General features: G+C 36.4%; 1 protein-coding gene across 4 annotated transcripts in view; it reads left to right on the plus strand.

Moving 5' to 3' along the window:
- Positions 1 to 19,150, plus strand: part of Tenm4 (teneurin transmembrane protein 4) — a 2,974,939-nt gene that overhangs the window by 344,481 nt on the left and 2,611,308 nt on the right. For all 4 annotated transcript variants that reach the window (XM_039113155.2, XM_039113170.2, XM_063262756.1 and 1 more), the window contains exon 2: positions 12,237 to 12,275. The gene's annotated coding sequence lies outside the window, so the exon portion shown is untranslated. The remainder of the gene's footprint in view (positions 1 to 12,236; positions 12,276 to 19,150) is intronic.

A 19,150-nucleotide genomic window follows, 5' to 3' on the forward strand; every position in this document is an offset into this window, starting at 1 on the left:
AATTCTCAGGACACTGTTTAAATGTGGGGAGATGGTCTTCCTCAGAGTTTCTGTCTGTGGATCTCTGGATTATTGCTGTGGGTCCATAGTAAAGAAGAACATCACCTTGGGCAGGGGTGTGGCAGCATAAAGGTTCCTCACCTTATATCAGGCAAAGAGTGATTATGGAAAGACGAAAAGAGGAGAGAGGAAATTGAGAAAAAGGAAGAGGATCAGGAAGGGGAAGAAGGTAGTGACTAGATATACTATCAAATTCATAGTGATTTATCTTGTTTGATCAGATGCATTCCCTAATATCAGATCAACAGTAAACTAATTCATGGACCAAGCAATTGGAACTGTCAATAATACTCCAAATTTTAACAATGAGGAGAAGGACTTTTCTTCCAAATTAAAACCATACGTTTTTGTACATAAAGTATGAATAGTTTAAAACATATCTAGTGGTGTATAAAGACTACTAAGTCATCCATATATTACTATTATATATTTGAGTTTGAGTAACGGTCATGTTTTTATTTTTTTAGTTCATTTAATAATTTTGTTAATTTCATGCTATACCCTTATACATTATTAGCTGTTAATGATTCCAAAACAATGATAGAATATCTGCTTTCAAGGAGCTCACACTATCTGTTAATGATATCTAATTAATTAAAGATTTTCTGCTTTCAGGGTGTTAACAGTAGTCCAGGAATAGAGTGGGTCTTTAATCCCAGCACTCAAGAGGCAGTGGTGGGGAGACCTCTGAGAGTTTGTAGCTAGCCTCATCTATGTAGGCAGTGATAGTTCAACCAGGGCCCCTTAGTGAGAGGAAGTCCAAAAAAAAAAAAAAAGAGAGAAAACAGATATTTGGAGATAGAATAAAATCTGTGTTATGTGATATAATGAATTTTATTTAGGCAAATTTGGCCTGGGATAAATTTGGCCAGAGTAAAAGGAAGGCATGTTTTTATTTTTTGTTGGTTCATTCTGTCTTGTTTTGCTTTTATCATTTAATGATGTTACTGTCTTGAAGAGTGACAAAGGACTGTACAGATGGAGGGAATTAGTAAAGTAACAGTCTTAGAATGATAAGATACTATGTAGGCTCACCAAGAGAACAGAAACATCTAATGAGCCTACTCACTGAGAGAAACTAAGATTTTTCTTGAAAAAAAGAGTAATTAGATGTTTTTCAATTGAAAAAAAGTGAAAATTTGCACCACATGTATAGTCGTTTGAAATAAACTTTCCTAATATATCCCACTCTATTTTTTTACATGCCAAAGCTTTGTTTGTACTTCCTTGTAGATGGCACATCTATTTTAATAGCATTCTAGGTAGCAAATATGTGGTGGTGGCGGTGAAGGTGGTGTATGTTCCCTAATTTAGTGCTTCCCTATGAAATATCATTCCTGCTCCTTGAAAGCCATTTACGAATAGATTGTGCACACTTCTTAATCACTTGCTGCCTCAAGAGTTCTTTAGGGACACTATTGGATTTTACAGTTGTTTTTTTTTAATCACCCGTCCCCCCCAAAGTACTCCATGGCTTGAGCAAGGTGTCTGAGTGTGCAAACGACTCACATCAGATCAAACTGACATCCTCGGAAGCTGCTTCACTGATTTGACTGTAGCCGCACATTCCAATTCATATTCATCCTAAAGCTCTGTCCTCTCTGTTCCAGCAGCATTTGTTTTTGTCACATGGTTTATCAATGTTGCTAATGAAGTGCTAATTAGCTGCCGATTCTTGTGAAATTGGAAGGAAAAGGCAGAGTAGGGCTATTTAAAGCCTCGGTGATATTGCCTATTTGTTCTACATGTCCATGGTCCTGTAGTGCAGAAATGTTGGACATAGTGGAACAGGCTTGCCAAATCTAGGAGTGAATAGATGATGACTTTATTAAAGGAGCCCACGTAGTTACTTTGGAGAGCTGTTCTTAATTTCTCCCAGGGCAGAAGTCTCAAAAAGTTACTCCAAGTTTGGAGTTACTCCAACTTTTTATACCAAACACATACATAATGTTTTGTCCTGATCTCTGAGAGACCCAGTCAGGGTTTACAAACTCGAGTCATTGTTTTTCAGTTTTGACGTTTAGTAATTGTGTGATATAAATCAGTTCGCTCATGTTTCTGATCTTATCTGTAAGAGGAGAATAGTGTTTGTCTGAAAGGGATGTTTTTCAATTAAAAATTAAACAATGCACATGAATCATTGGCAGCTTGTTTTACAGAGGAAGGATCTGAAACAAAATTCTTAAATTTAAATTTGTATTTTCATTAAATGTGTATGAAATTACATGATTATTTCAATAAGACAAATGTGGCAGGTCTTTTTTATAGTAGTGCGTTTGAATAATATTAGCCTGTCTGCATATTTACAGAAGTCTAAAAATCTCATAATCCCAATCCATCTAATTTCTTTTATACATGCCAGGATTACCAAAAGCACTAATTCTCTGCAACTGAACATGTATTACATATTGGATCTTTTCACTGTATAGCCCTTGTAACTTTGTGAGGTTTCATTGCCACCGTTAGTGAATATAAGCTTCTAGAGACAGAGACGAAGTCTATGATATTCTCTTCTATTTTTCCCCCTCTGGGATTCTTATGTGATTTGATGTCATTTACAGATAGGTAATTATATAGGACAGTCATAATTATAAAATCGACATAGACCATGGCAGTAGGCTTATAGTATTCCATGTATGTGACTTATTTTCCTTTAGATTGGACTGTTTGTGGAACATGGGTGCTTAGCCATGGAATACAGTGCAATTTGTCACTTTCTCCTTGAGATGGAGAGATGTCCAAAGCAGAGACTCAGCCTACACTTCCTAGTTCTTTCATCATGGCATAGGCTTCAAGTTCTGATAGTGTAGCCACAAGATGATAGCTCATTTCCTTAGTAACCGTGTGGAGTAGACTTTTTGTTCCCATTTTACCAAACTCAGCTGTTCATCCTGGGACCTTCACTGGGAAGGGGCAAGTCATATTCATTACATTAAATACTGATGTTCACAATCAAATTCATTATGAGTATATTACAACCTAGTCTCTTTGTGTTGAGATCTTTAAAGAACATTTATTGTATATAGGAATAATTGTTCTTCCATGTGTTTTAAGATAAAGAAATAACAACTGACCATGTATTGAAACAATGTATTCTAACAAACACCATATAAAATGGACAAAGCCATCTCCCTTGTTAAGTTTTAATGATTTATTAGACAAAATATGAGAATTATTTGCTTTAAGCTTATATTTTGTTTTTAAATGTCTTGAACAATGGTAGTATTTTCAGTAGTATTGCCATTATGTATGCCTTTGTAATCCTCTAATATTCTTGTCATATCATTTAAGATATACAATATGCTTGAAATTCCTACCCAGACCTCAATAAGTAAAGTGTTCAGGGAAGACACTAAAAATAAAGCTTTCTAAACGCACCTTAGGATAATTTTATAATCAGGAAAGTTTGAAAATTTTCCTTCCTCCTGCAAAGATTCATGTTTTATATTTAAAATTTGTTAAATAAAACCTAATCATAAGCATACACACAGATGTATACACAAACACACACACACACATACTCACAAACACACATGCATACACACATGTACATGCACATGTGCACAAGTTTGGTCACAAACACATTCTGATCTTACAGAGGATCCAGCAGTGGCTTAAAGCAGCTCACAAATGCTTGAAACTCCAGTACCAGGCGTTTCTGGAATTTCTCGTCCTCCACCATGTTCTAGTCTCTGATGGCAACTCCACTGGTGTATACCTACACAATTATAATTCAATCCAAAACAAATCTTTACAATTAAAAACCCAAAACAATTTACATGGATTATAGATGAAGACAGTGTTGATTGTGGTATATAATATAAAACATTTTTATTCATCCAGAACTACTTGTAAGCCTGTCCATGCAAAAAGTACTTTGACCTGTTATGAGCATATGATTGTTTAAACTTACATGTGCTTTCACTGTTAACCTCCCATTTCCAGATATTTTCTTCATGATAGCACATTATAATGTTCTTTCTGGTTTACAGTTAGGAAGTCTAGCAGATTCTGCTTCTGCCCCTGTCATTTCCATACAACAGGAGCCTTTGGCACTAGGAAGCATAGGCACCAGGAGACTTGAAGGGATCAAACAGGAATGGTAGAAACACAGCAATCTAAAAGCCACTGTATCTTTATATTGGTCTTGGCGAAAAATTAAGCCTAGCAGTAACCTCATTCTATAGTAGGGGCATGGTGTGACTTAATGAACTTCATAGCTTTAGATAGTGCTAGAGAGGGGAGCCATCTGCAGGCAATGGGAAGAGTGGAAAGTTAACCTGAGCTGTATGGATGTTCCAGATGCTCACAGTTTGACTCTTGGTTTCTTCAGCAGATGTCTGACTGACTTTGCCATATGACTTCTGTGTCTTTGTTGAACTAGGAAGAATGGTGAGAATATTCAATCCCACAGTGTTATTTAGCGTGAAGAAAAGTTTGGTCACAACACAAAGCTTTCAGAAGGATAATGAGAGGCAAGAAATTGGTATTTCTTCGTCTTCGTTTTTGAGATGTTTGTGACTGCCCCAGCTAATTTTCTGTATGTTGGTGACCGAAGAGATAGATCAGGCACTTCTGCTGTCTTCTCTCACCAACGTGCTGTGTGCAGTGTGGTTGACAATTAAAAAAAATCGACACATAAAGGACACAGAATGGTTTGAAGACCTTATGACATACATTGATACAAGGCAGATTTCTAGGGTTCATGCCCCAAGCTTCTGTTTCTGTGTACCTGGGTGATATTAATGCTACTTAGCCTCACTTTGGAAGACGACAGACAACCAAATCTGATGCCTAAGAAGAGCATGAAGAGAAGATTAAGAAATCTAGGCTTTCTGTGGAGGAACTATCTAGTTATAACAGCAAATAAACTAATCATCCATTACCTCAGTAACAGTTAAATTTTGAAATAATACAAAGTGTTTTGATCCTGGCACTTGAGCCTCCATGTACACCCTGATTGTTGCTGGTGTTTCTCTCAGAGAAAATCACAATCTCCATTCATTCTCTCTTAGACTCTTGTGTCATGGTCAATGAGCTTAGCTATTTCTCTGGTCTTAGAACAAGTTGCATTTGAACAAGACTAAAAGCCATTTCAGTATTTGTACATAAACAGATTCCCAGGCCCGGCTGCTGAATATAATTCCATATGTTTGGCAGAATGCCCAGAATTTTACCCTTTCTGGTGCACTCATATTAATTTGATGGAGGTGAATGATTTGTGCACCACATGAGAGAAAGATTTTCTTTTGTCCAAATTCTACCTGCTATTGAAGGAACAAATGAATAATTCAATTTTTTTCCTTTGTAAAATGTAATTTTATTTTTAGGCGACCTTTCAGAACAATTTGTTACATTTCATTACAATCTGCTTGGTCTACTTCTTTTTCCAATTTCAGCATTTGGTGTAAGGCATTCACAGAAAAGTGGCTTGAAAGCAATTTAACTATAAGCGCAAATTAATTTAGGGTGAGTTTAGTAAATAGCGCTTGCTTTCTGTACTTAAAGTGATCAATTCCAACACCTGCTTTTCCTTCCAGATGGAGCTAATTAACATTAAAATTATTGCCTATAGCAGAGACATTTTTGATACCACGGAGCCCTCCAGCTGCATCTAGATTCCTACCCTATTAAATTAAGACAATGATAACGTCTCCACAAAGTTATCATTAGAACTATTTCAAACCGTGTGCACAGACATTATCTCTGAAGTATGAAAATTGACATGCCCTGTGAGATATGTAAGGAAGCTAAAAATTAGAATATTTTCATAATTTTTGAGTTCTGTGATATTAATAGGTAGTAGAGTGAGCATGTAAAACTCCTATTTAACCAAAGTTTACACATTGCTTTACTGCACTGGGCTCAGGTAAGATTGAGATAAAATGTGGAAATTTTCAAAAGCACTTCTAAGGAAGTTTTATTGATAAATATAATGCTGTACATATTAAATGTATATACAAACACACATATGTGAGATATATATATATATATATATATATATATATATATACCAATCTCAAAGTCACATGACACTTCAGTGACTTTCTGCTAAGAAGCCCTAAAAGATAAGGGAAACAAACCAAAACGTTATCATTACAATGGACCTTGAATAAAATAACCAAGGTTGTGGAAGATGAGCTCAAAAATAGAAAGGACTCGCATGATAAAGAGTCTTTCAGACAAAACCCCTTATATTTCATGTTAAGTATTTCCATGTTTAATTTTAATAAAATATTTTTCTGGGACAGAATTGCCTTTATTGGTGAAGTTACTTTGTAAGAAATCTGGAGGAGGCAATGATTCATATTTTGGCTTGTACTGAATCTCAATGTAACAATATTTTATTTTAAACCCAAGAGGCCTAAAATTGAACATATATAATTTCCACTACTGTCTAATATTTGTAAATAACACTTTGTTTAATGTATTATCTGTCTTTACCTTCTCATAGAAGAGACTAGGTTATTCTTTAAAAATGATGACTTCTTTTGGCAAAGTAATGAGTGTCAATTGGAACTTTTGGGTAATTCAGTGGAATTTAAGATGTATACTATGTAACACACACATACGCACGCGAACACACACACACACACACAAAGAAGGGGGAGAGAGAGAGAGAGAAAGAGAGAGAGAGAGAGGAAAACACACAGAAGCACAAATGTTTACTGTAGTAAAATTTTTTTAAATGTATTGCAATGAATTAGCAAATACTAAGCTCAGTTCTTCTATTTCTATATAAAATATTGACTCATTTTCCTATCAACCCAGAGTCAAAGGTCATGACAAATCTTGATTCATATATGAGGAAACCGTACTTATTTTGTATTATAGATTTATTCACTCTGACTCACAGTAAGGAGATTTATACTGTATGCTTGTATAAAGTTCATATTAATGTGGATTTTTTTCTAAATTATTTCACAGATGTTTTGTAGACTCATAAATAACAGTCTAACCTCATAACCAAAATTCTCCTGGAAAATTTTAAAGGCAAAATCACCAGAAGAAATCTTTTAAAAAGTTAAAAAATATAAAGAGTAAAATGATGCTTATATGAAGGTCAAAATTTTCCTTCTTCATAGTGCAAACATACACCAGATGCTGCGAACTTCACAAAAGTTGGGACTTCAAACCATACATTCTGAAAATAACTATAGTATTCTCTCTCTCTCTCTCTCTCTCTCTCTCTCTCTCTCTCTCTCTCTCTCTCTCCTTCCTCCCTCCCTCCCTTTCTCTCTCTCTCTCTCTCTCTCTCTCTCTCTCTCTCTCTCTCTCTCACACACACACACACACACACAAACTCATGTGCACATGTGTGTGTATGTCACTTTAAGTATTTTCAAAGTGGAACTAGCTGCAGAGACATCCAGTTAATTCCCTAAACCACTGAATATTTTGCCAAACCTTATATTGCTCTGCTGCCTATGTTTCAGTCCCAACCTCCAAGTTCCTGCTAGAGTTCCTGCCTAGACTTCCCTTCATGAGGGACTAGAGGAAGTGTGCTGAAACACATCTATTCTTCATCCATGGCACACTTACCACATGGTGTTTATTACAGTAATAAACAGCAAACTTCAACAATTACTTGAAATCATTGACATGGCATGCAACCCATTTGAAGTTTTCTAACATTTGTGAATCTTTTAAAGATATTTGGTAACTAGAGAAAGAGAGTTAAATGCTGTAGGCATTACTCTATAGTAAAATGTGCTATTTTGTGCTGAGGATTTTGAGTTGTGTTTTAGGCCTGAACATCTTTTAAACATAGAAAAATTGTTAAGCAAATCAATTACCAGTCAAAATATTTTCCTGTGTTCTTGAAAAAAACCATAAATGTATCATCTTTAAAGCTATAACCTTCTCATTGCTCTAGAAATCTCTATTTGGAATAACCAAAAATCAGGATGGCAGAATGTATTTTCAACAATAAAAGAACTTCTGTGGGAATCACCATCCCTGACCTCAAGCTGTATTACAGAGAAATAGTGATGAAAATGTACATGGTATTGGTACAGAGATAGGTGGGTAGATCAATGAAATAAAATTGAAGACCCAAAAATGAACACACACACGCACGCACGCACGCACGCACACACACACACACATGCACATGTACATGCACACACACACACACACACACACACACACACACACACACACACACACACACACCCCTATGGTCACTTGATCTTTGACAAAGGAACTAAAACCATCCACTGGAAGAAAGATAGCATTTTCAACAAATGGTGCTTGTTCGACTGTAGGGCAACATGTAGAAGAATGCAAATCGACCCATTCTTATCTCCTTGTATAAAGCTTAAGCCCAAGTGTATCAAGGACCTCCACATAAAAACAGATACACTGAAACTAATAGAAGAAAAATGGGAAAGAACTTCAAACACATGGTCACAGGGGAAAAATCTCCTGAACAGATCAATGGCATTTTCTTTAAGATCAACAATAGACGAATGGGACCTCATAAAATTGCAAAGTTTCTGTAAGGCAAAGGACACTGTCAATAGGACAAAATGCCAACCAACAGATTGGGAAAGGTTCTTTACCAATTCTACACCTGATAGAGGGCTAATATCCAATATTTACAAAGAATTTAAGAAGATAGAATACACAGAACCAAATAACCCTATTAAAAATAGGGTACAGAGCTAAACAAAAAATTGTCAACTGAGGATGTCAAATGGTTAAGAAGCACCTAAAGAAGTGTTCAACATCCTTAGTTAGCAGGGAAATGCAAATCAAAACAACCCTGAGATTCAACCTCACACCAGTCACAATGGCTAATGGATAAAAAATTCAGGTAACAGCAGATGCTGGCCAGGATGTGTAGAAAGAGGAACACTCCTCCATTGTTGGTGAGACTGCAAGCTGGTACAACTGTGCTGTACATCAGTCTGATGGTTCCTCAGGAAATTGGACATAGAGCTACCTGAGGACCCAGTTATACCACTCCTGGGTACATACCCAAAAGATGCCCCAACATATAACAAGGACACATAGTCTACTATGTTCATAGCAGTCTTATTTATAATAGCCAGAAGCTGGAAAAACCCAGATGTCCCCCAAAAGAGGAATGGATACAGAAAATGTGGTACATTTACACAATAGAGTACTACTCAGCTATCTAAAACAATGACTACATGAAAGTCATAGGCAAATGGATGGAACTAGAAAATATTATCCTGACTGACTTAAGCCAGTCACACAAAAAGAACAACAACAAAAAAAATCACATGGCATGCATTAGCTGATAAGTGAATATTAACCCCAAAGCTTGGAATACCTAAGATACAATTCACAGACCATTTGAAGCTCAAGAAGAAGGAAGACCTAAGTGTGGAGTCTTCAATCCTTCTTAGAAGGTGGGACAAAATACTTATGGGAGGTAGAGGATGAGAGGGACAGGAAGAAGAGGGGAAGTAGAGGGAGAAAATGGGGGAGGGGCAGAATCGGGTATGTGAAGAGATAAGGATGATATCCTGAAGGTCACGTATTTGAACAGAGGTGTGTAGCAATGGGGGATGGGGAACTGAAGGTAACCATCAGCAAGTCCCAAATGCCAGGAAAGCAAGATGCTCCCAGGACCTAACAGGGATGAGAGTTGCTGAAATGTCCAAAAGGGCATGTAAAGACCATATCCAGATTTCAGGCAAGACCCCTGGTTGGGGGATCATGACACACACTCATCTCCAAATTTTTAACCCAGAATTGCTCCTGTCTAAGGGAAATACAGAGACAAAATGTGGAGCTCGGAGTGAAGGAAAGACCATCCAAAGACTGCCCCACCTAGGAATCCATCCTATATACATACACCAAACCCAGACTCTATTGTGGATGCCAAGAAGAACTTGCTGAGAGGAGCCTGATATAGCTGTCTTCTGAGAGGCTCTGCCAGAGCCTGACAAATACAGATGTGGATGCTCACAGTCAGCCATTAGACTGAGCATGGGGTCCCCAATGGAGGAGTTAGAGAAAGGCCTGAAGGAGCTGAAGAGGTTTTCAACCCTATGTGAAGAATACCAATATCAACTAACCAGATCCTACTGGACCTACTAGATCTTCCAAGGACTAAACCACCAACCAAAGAGTACATATTGCCCCAGCTGCACATGTAGCAAAGGTTGGCATTATCTAGCTGGATTCCCTTGAGTTAGGGGAATGCCATAGTGGTGTGGTGGAAATGGGTGTTTCGGAGTGGGAGCACCCTCATAGGAGCAGGGGGAAGGGAATGGGATAGGGGATTTCTGGAGGGGAACCAGGAAAGAGGATAACATTTGAAATGTAAATACATAAAATATCCAATAAAAACTGCAAAAAGAAGAATTCTATCTATATAATTTTCTTTATAAATTTATAAATTTACTCACTGCAAATCACCTTCCTCATCTCTCCTACTTAGTTATTAATATAATATTATTTAAAGTATTAAATATTCATTGGTCGACCTTAAACACTGAACTAAGTTGCAAACTTCTTTTCACTTACTCATCTTTGTCTTCTAACACATTTTCTCAATATCTATAGTCCCCCTGTAATAACACAGTACTGTCTGTTGTAAAGAGAAATTTCCTTGATAAGGGGTCAGAGTCACTCCTATTGGTGAGCCTAAGGACTGTATTATGTAATTATGTAGACTGTAGCTGAGGATTATGTTGGTTTGAGCTAAGTGGTAGTTGTAGGTTCTCCTCCAAGATTCCTAAGTTTAGTAGCCTTGGTAGTTGCCTAGGAAACCATCACAGAAGACCAAACTTGTGGAGCCTAGTAGCAACCACTGTATATGCATTCAATACCCACACCTAAGGCTGGCGCACTACCCCTAGGGTATGGGTGATGTTGGATGGTTTTAAAAACCAGAGGATCAGAAAGTTTGCTAAGGGATTTTTTGTTATCTGTGCATGCCGGAAGCTGCATCAATAACATTTCAACAGCATGATTTTGTAAACATGAGATGAACACAGACAATAACCATCAACATGCTATAGCAAATAGGGTGGGAAGTGTGGAATATCTCAAGGCTAAATAAAGGATTGTAGGCAACTAAGAAATGCCAAGAGCAGGAGAAATAGACTTCCACAGGGAAGGCCAACCAATTGGTAATTATTACAAAATGGCCATGGGCCAATCGCAAACACTAAATATCAATAACATTATTCAAACAGAGAGGTTGCTTTTTTATATTTTGGATATACAAATTACTTGTTTGTACAGATTTATCAAAAGGTAATGAAATATGTGCTATGAACTGGAAAGAGATGAAGGAAGAGTGTATGTGAGAGTTTAGAGGAAGAAAAAATAGGGGAATGATTTAATATTATATGATAATCTCAATACATAAAATAAAAATTTAAAAGAATAATAAAAAATCTACCCAAGACTTGGGATTTATAAGATATAAAATATGTTTTCACTTATTTAGACAATTTAATCTCAAACACATAGCTTTCTCAGTTTGTGGTAACCATAATTATACAAAAAAATGGTATACCTGAAATGAAACCAATAATATTTGTGGAGGAAAGATATTAATTTTCTACTTCATCAGCACTTCAATGGTGGGAAAAGTACAAGCTTAGCTTTGATTGTGTGTTTGTGATGAGTTCAGTATCTGCAAAGCACATCCTTTGAGTATTAGAGCATATTAATGCTGGTGAGACAAATATTTCTCTAAAGTGATGAGTCTATTGTCAAGATCTCCGAAGCAGCCTTCAATTCTAAAAGTTTTATGGAGAATGGGGGGTTCCAACATCTGGCCTCTGGATGTGAGCCAAGGGCTAGGAATGTGGCAGATGGTTGATGGATCACCTCTGACCACATAGATTTCTGTTATGTTTTCTAGACCGACGTATAGTCTATCTTAAAATAGAAACTGCTATTTAAATTAAATCTTCTACTTCGACCCTCCAACTCAGGCAGTCAGGTACTTTCCTCATGTGCTGTCTCTAACCTCTAGTCATCAGTGTACTAGAGAAGTATGCACCCAAATTAGCTATGAACCAGCAATTGTGGGACAAAATCCAGCTGCTGCCATTCTGTGGTAGGAATTAAAGGTTGGGATGACCAATTCTCAGAAGTTAAATGAATGAACAGAATACTAATATGAGATGTATGTTTTATATGTTCATTATTATATATTAATTGTTGTTTTTTTTTCTTTTAAGGTCAATTTTGTTTTGAACTGAATGCTTAGATAAACACTGGTAAGTGACCACATCTCTGCGTTTGCTCATTTTGTTGAGTGTATATTCTACATTTCTAGCATTGTGACCCTCAAATTAAATAACTAAGAAATATTCTTTATTACATACCTATGGGTTTGCTAAGGAATATTTTAAAAAGAATTAAACTATGTGCACTGGAAAATAGTAATAAAATATTTTATAGTAATTTTATCACACTATTTGATTTTTTTCTAACAGGTAATTTGAAAATCATAGAAGATTTGGGGGATTTAATATAATAAGAGAAACATGCATTTTGTTATGCATGGGTCATAAAGGTTATGATAACTGTTATAAGCAAAGTTGGAGGTTTTACAGTAAGTGAAGAGCAATCCAGATTTGTTTCCTATACAATGTGTTAGATCTTGTGTAGAAAGTCCTGTGGACTTAAATAAAAGGGTTGTGAATCACTGAAACACAAAGATCTATTCTTTATCTTGTGAATTGCATCAGATGTTTGGTCAAGAGGCATTTTTTTTTTTTTTGGTTTTGCTGTCTGTGCCAGTTATTTGAGGCGGGGGATAGTTTTAAATACAAGGTATCTATTTGTGAAGTGTCAATGCAAGTGCATTTTTGTAATTTTGAACATGTTGATGCAGAAAAGGTTATGCATGTGCTTCCATTTGTTTTCTTCAGTGTAAAAATATATATTTAAACATATCTCACGCTAGTCAAACAGGAACTGCTTCTAGGATTCGTTGATGAAAGCTGAATACATACCATTTACTCTGATTGTTACTACTCTGTGGTGATAATTCTTTTTTCCTATATCATTCCTTCAGATATTCAATTTGTGAGAGGAGATCATCTGATAGCACAGCAGAATATAATAATATAATGTCGAGGAATTCCAACATTCTAAACAGTAGATTCAGAATAGGAATCCTAAATAGTAAGATTCAGATTAGAACAGAGTGAAAACAAAATTGCTTAGGGAGCTTTATAAATAATTTGTGGAAACTTTGAAAGGTTGGAATTTAGGAACACGGGGCATGGTGTAATGAAACAAAGCTACAAGTGTGGTCAGGTGTCAGCTAAGGAAAAACTTTTGGCAGAAGAGATGTTCTATTCTAGAGAACAGCGCATCAATCAGGTTGTCCAGTGTCAAGTGGTTAGCCCTAAACACTGACACACAAATAACATTATATAAAGTGAAGAGGTTGTATTTAGGAATTTACATACATAGAGAGACACACACACAGTAGCACATGATGAAATAAAAAGCTATGAATTTGAACAAGAGTAAGGAAGTGGAAGTAGGAAGTTTTGGAGGAAAAAGGGAAAGAGAAAAGTTATAATTATATTATTGTCTCAAATGTTAACAGAAGTAAAAAAAATAGGGAGAAAAACAATTCTTGGGAGAACCAGTTATTAATTAGCAATACTAAGAAAGTGGAACAAAAACTGGATATTTAATGCTTGACAGTTACAGACCTTGAAACTGCATTGTACTGTTGAAATTAATGGTTATTCCTCTATTCATAACAAGTATTAGGGCTACGATTCCTGTGTCTACTTAAGATAGTATAAGGGAATTCCTGTGAAATGTACAAATGTCAGCCTCAGAAGAAGATAAAAATATTGGTTTAGCTGCGATAATACATTAGGCACATGATAAATACATTGATACACATAAATCCAGGACCCCAGGTCTGAATGAAAAATAACCACTTCCTCGTGTATACAGCTATTTTTAAAACAATTGAAATGTATCATTTAGTACATAGAGAAAATTGAATTAGTATCATTACTATGAACTTATCACATTTATCAGCACCTTTTTGGTTTTAAAAAACAAAAACTCTGGGTTCAAATATAAAGTGAAAGTAACAGTAAATTGAAATGGAAAGATTTTAAAATGAGTCACAATGAGTGAAAATTTAGGGTTCTCTCATGAAATTACTCTAATTCTTTAAGGGGTTTTACATAGCTTTAAGAGTTCCCATACTCTTTCCAACATAATAAAATACCAATGTCTATGCCTCAAATGAAATCAGAAAACTAGACTTCACAAATTTTAGTTACAAGTAGTTAAACAAAGATAATTAAATTCTCCTAAAACATAACCTTAAAAAGGCACCTTCATAAAAAAATCTTTTATCATTTCCTATTAAATTTTACCATTTAACCTCTCCTTAAAGGCAGCCCATTGCAAGTATGCATCCCATCACTTCAGCTGTCTTTTAGGTCTCTTTACATGCCAATTTCACTTGCATGTTATGCTCCAATATTTATTGTCTCTCTTTTTCCACAACATTGGTAGCATTGGGTACATTTTGTAATCCTAATGTTTTTCTACCTAATCCTACACTGGATAAATTCCATCCTGCATAATCTCACAGTGTAATGGTATTATATTCACAGACCTTTCCGAGTTCTATCTTTTTATTGTTGCAATTAGATACTAAATAACCATCCCCAAACACACACAGAGACACACATCCACATGCACAAACACTCCACAAAAAACAGTTTAAAGAAGCTAATGACCCAATTAATAAAATCAATGATATGAAATCTAATTTAAAGTAAGTCTAGTCACTCATAACTGTAAGAGAGGCAACTTACCTCAGTGTGTATTTCCCTAGAGTATAAGGTACAAGATATTTGCATAGTCTCAGAGTATCTTCCCACAAGATACAGATCATTTCAAAGAGACAGTAATAGCTTTAGAAAACTTGGAGACTGCAGAATCTCTACAAGAGATAAATAACCAGAATCTACTTATTCAGACAAGTCACATAACCCCAAACTGAAGGCCATTCCTCACAAGTTCTGCATGTGATTCAAGTAAAGCAAAGAAATTAAAAAAAATAAAAAGGCTTCAGAGTAGTTTCTTATAAAGGAACAGCTTAGTTGTCATGACGGTAAATGTGACACATGCTCCTGAATAGGGCATTAGTGCAGAAACTGAAAAATGTTAAATAAAATTTATATTATATATTAGAATGTCCATGTTATTTCCAGTTTGGGCGGATATGGTTCTCAACCTTTGAGTCATGCATATCAGATATCCTGCATATCAAATATTTACAATACAATGTATAGCAGTAGCAAAATTACAGTTATGAAGTAGAGGAAATTATTTTATGGTTTGGGGGTCATCAAAACAGGATGGTTGCAGCATTATGAAGGTTGAAAACAACTCCTTTAGATACTTAAAGCCACAGAGTATTAAAGTATGGAGGCACGAGTACAGCTGCTGCTGATGTTGACAGCTAAGGTCAATTGCCATGCCCTTTGAATGGCAGTCTGTCTGCCAATCAAGTAGTACCTTCTACATGGTCTGAAAGTGTTCAATAGGTATTCTAACATTGTATGAGAATGGTAGGTAATGTTCTCTTGTATGTTAACCAGGTAAAGTCATTTGGAAACATGCTGGTTAGATGGGATACTGTGTAAAGGGGCTCTTATGTAGGTGAATAATAAATTCAAAAATATTTGAACATTTTGATATCTACTCTAAGATAATAAGGAGTCTTACTTTAGAGTCCAGTTTCTTAGAGTTACAAGTTATTTAGGCTGGTTTTGCTTCCTCTGTTCATAGCACTTTGCTGGATGTTTTACATATACAAATCGAATTTTTTCCATTGAAAATACTCCATATACATGTATTTGCGTGTTTAGTTAAAAAACTAAAAAGAGGATAGATGCAAGGGTGCACAGTGAGAATCACAATCCAAGGCCATTTTTAAGGCTCCAAGTCCCATACAGGAATTTCCTAGTACAATTACATTGTGTGTGTGTGGGGGGGGTGTCTCTGTGTGTGTCTGTGTGTATATGTGTAATTCTACAATCTGTACATTTGTCAAAATTTTCCTTAAAAAAGAATTGTTTGAAATATTATTATTAGTGGCATCCGAGTGATTATGTTACTACTAATAGAACATTGATGTATGTGAACCACATTTTTAGGCTCTCGATATAGCTTGTTGACTGACTGACTTTCACAAACATTTATGATAAAAATGATGCATGTCATCATATCATTTGCTGACAGGAAACTAACTAGGTGCAAAGATTTGTTGGCAATGTAAATCATACGGAAACGAATATCTTCTGACTGCCTGGAGAAAACACAGATGCAACTTTCCAGGCAACAATTCACTTCCCTACAGCTTACAGCTGAGAGAGAGGCTTTAGGCATGACCCAAAAAAACTGGTCTGTGAGACAAACAATAGAATATATTCACATTAAATTTCCCCTGTATCTTTACATCACTGTAGACTGGGATATGAAACAATGTCTACATATCACACAGACAATAGATAAGAGATTGCCGTTTTGAGTCATTTGGAAACTGCCTCTGTTAGAAATGAAACTTAATTTCATAGTGAATGACTGTTGATTCTGTAATAGCTGTGATTTTACAGTAAGGCAGATAATGTCTCCTAAGCCAGAGATACAGATCCTTATCCTTGGATACCTTGGATATATTGTAATTTATGAAAATGTGACCAAATAGTCTTAAGATGAGAACAATTATTCCGATTTATCTTATTGAGACCAACATAATGATAGCTTCACTATATTAATGAGACAACGGGGTCAGAATAAAGAAGTGACAGAAGCAAAGGACAGAGGGATACAGATCTATGATCCTGAGTGAGGTGGATATTCAAGAGATATCAGGGTAGATATTTAAGTGGGTAGGGAAAGTCATGGAATTATTAATTTTTTCCCTTAGCTCTTCCACATGGATTGCCAACCTCGGTACAATGCTTGGCTGTGAGTATCTGCATCTATCTTAGTCAGCTGCTGGAAAGCCTGTCAGAGGACATCCATGCTAGGTTCCTGTCTTCAAGCACAACATAACATCAGTAATAGTGTCAGGGTTTGCTGACTGTCCATGAGATGAATCCCAAGTTAGACCAGTCACTGGTTGGTCATTCATTCAGACTCTGCTCCATATTTGTCCCTGAATTTCTTTTAAAAAGTAACAGTTTCTGGACTCTGACCTCATAGGTAGCAATGAATATCCTAGTAAGAGCACCAGTGGAAGGAGAAGCCCTGGGTCCTGCTAAGACTGAACCCCCAGTGAACTAGACTGGTGTGGGGAGGGCGGCAATGGGGGGAGGGTCGGGAGGGGAACACCCATAAGGAAGGGGAGGGAGGAGGGGGATGTTTGCCCGGATACCGGGAAAGGGAATAACACTCGAAATGTATATAAGAAATACTCAAGTTAATAAAAAAAAAGTAACAATTTTTGGTTGAAAAATTGCGGTGAGTTGGTGCCCTTATCTCTCCACTGGGTGTCCTGTCTAACTACTTGAGGCAGTCTTTTCTGGATCTATCTCCTGACTGTTGGGTATTTTGGCTAAGGTCACCCACATTGAGTGCCTGGAGCCTCCTCCATCCCAGGTCTCTGGGACTTTCATTCCTCCCATCCCACCTCCCACCCCTTGCACATTAATTACTCTAGCCTTCTAGGCTTCTTTCTTGCCACTCTCCCTCTCCCCATAATACCTTATCTTTCCCCCTTTTCTATTCCACTTCTCTCTCCCACCCAGGCCTGTCCTTCCCTCTCCATTCCATGATTACTTTATTCCCCTCTAAATGGTATCAAAGCATTCTCACTTGGGCCTTCCTTGTTTATTGTCTTAAGGTCTATGGGGATGTATTTTGGCTATTCTGTACTTTTGAGCTTATATCCACTGATCAGTGAGTATATACCCTGCATGTTCTTTTGGGTTTTGGTTACCTCACTCAGGGTGATATTTTTTAGTCCCATTTACCTGTAAAATTCATGGTGTCCTCGTTTTTAACAGGTGAACAGTATTTTATTGTGTATACGAACCACATTTTCTGCATCCATTCTTCAGTTAAGGATCATCTGGGTTGTTTCCAGCTTATGGGTATTACAAATGAGGCTGCTATGAACATAGTGGAGCATGAGTCCTAGTGGTATGGTGTAGTATCTTTTGTATATATGCCCAGGAGCAGTATTGCTGGGTTTTCAGGTAGAACTATTTCCAATTTTCTGAGGAAATGCCAGATTACTTTCCAAAGTCGTTGTACCAGTTTGAAATCCCACCAGCTATGAAGGAATGTCCCTCTTTCTCTACATCCTGTCCTACCTGTGCTGTTACTTGAGTTTTGATGGCAACCCCATAGGAAGACCAACAGTGGTAACTAACCCCTGAGAGCTCTTCTGAAGTCCCTTGGAACATATGTAACAGAGGAATGCTTTGTCTGATCTCAGGGAAGAAAGATGTGCCTAATCATGTAGAGACTTGGTGCCCCAGAGAGGGATGGATACCAGGGTGAAGGAGAAGGGGGATAGGCAAAATAACTCTGTAAGGTGGAACTGTAGGCAGCAACATATGGTATGTAGAAAATTACAATAATTAATTGATAATAATCAAAAACACAACAAAGAATAAATATGATCATCAATACAAATGCATTAAGCACAATTAATTTCCAAATTTAATAGAATATAGACTACCAAAAAATCTATTCATATATAAATTTTTTCTTGTCAAATAACTTTTAAATTTATACTTTAATTTTGTTATTTTATGGTTTGTATTACCCTGTTCTTTAAAACATATATTACCAGCCAATCTTTTCTAATGGGAAATTTAAATCTCTCTTCTAATCATTGTGGCTAAAAGACTGTGCTGATGGTTATGGACCTAGCTTATCTCATGGAATAATTTTATGGAGCAAGTGTCAATTATCTAATTGATTAGATGTGGGTCCATGTCTGAGTTAGAAAAACTGATAACATTGTAGATTTTATGAACGTAATCACTGTTATTTTATTAATTTTAGACAAGGTCATTTTGGTAGTGTAGGTGATGCACCATAAGAAACAAGTTCAGTAGAGTTTTGACAATAGCAGAGGAAG

The sequence above is a fragment of the Rattus norvegicus genome, chromosome 1, assembly GCF_036323735.1.
Source record: "Rattus norvegicus strain BN/NHsdMcwi chromosome 1, GRCr8, whole genome shotgun sequence".
NCBI classification, from domain to species: domain Eukaryota; kingdom Metazoa; phylum Chordata; class Mammalia; order Rodentia; family Muridae; genus Rattus; species Rattus norvegicus.